Here is a 656-nt window from a genome sequence, read left to right as displayed (position 1 = left end):
TGAGTGCAGACTTGCGATATTTTTAACTAATCGAGCCTCAAGCAAAGAACAAAGTGAAACATGTTATTCCAACTCAGATGATAAAATCTTTTTAGCGGTATTAATGTTATGTTAATTTTCTTCCTTTTTCCCGAATTATAAATACGGTAATTTTAAATAAAACGAAAAGGTAAATTTCAAATTTATATAAAAAAAACTATTAACCTGAAGGTTTTTATGAATAAGTGTTCGCGAGTTAAGATATATGAATTTGCCATTATGAGAGTAGAGAAAGGGGCGAATGTGGTAGATATGTCTGAGGAAAATAATAATGTTGAACAATTAATCAAAATGTGGGTTTCGTTAAGTTTTAAGTAAATCAGCTTCTTATACGAAATGTGTTTATATCTGAGCAACATTGCTGTTTAAGGAATAAATTATTGGTTTCATTAAGATATAAATTTTTAAGAATGAATTTATAGCATACTATAAAAGGTTACACAGATTGTAGCTTGTATTTTTGTTGAATGAGATGGATGAACTTGAGAAACACGAAGAAAAAGCGATGAATGAGCAAATGAGAGAACAAGAGAGAGCTGACAGAAGAGACTGATGAATGAACTTATGTCGATGATTCTGTAAACCAAATTTGAGGAAGAAAGGTGCATTTCTCTGTC

This window comes from Uranotaenia lowii, chromosome 1 (genome assembly GCF_029784155.1).
Source record: "Uranotaenia lowii strain MFRU-FL chromosome 1, ASM2978415v1, whole genome shotgun sequence".
NCBI lineage: Eukaryota > Metazoa > Arthropoda > Insecta > Diptera > Culicidae > Uranotaenia > Uranotaenia lowii.
The sequence above is the reverse complement of the archived record's forward strand: the minus strand, read 5'-3'. Positions refer to the sequence as shown.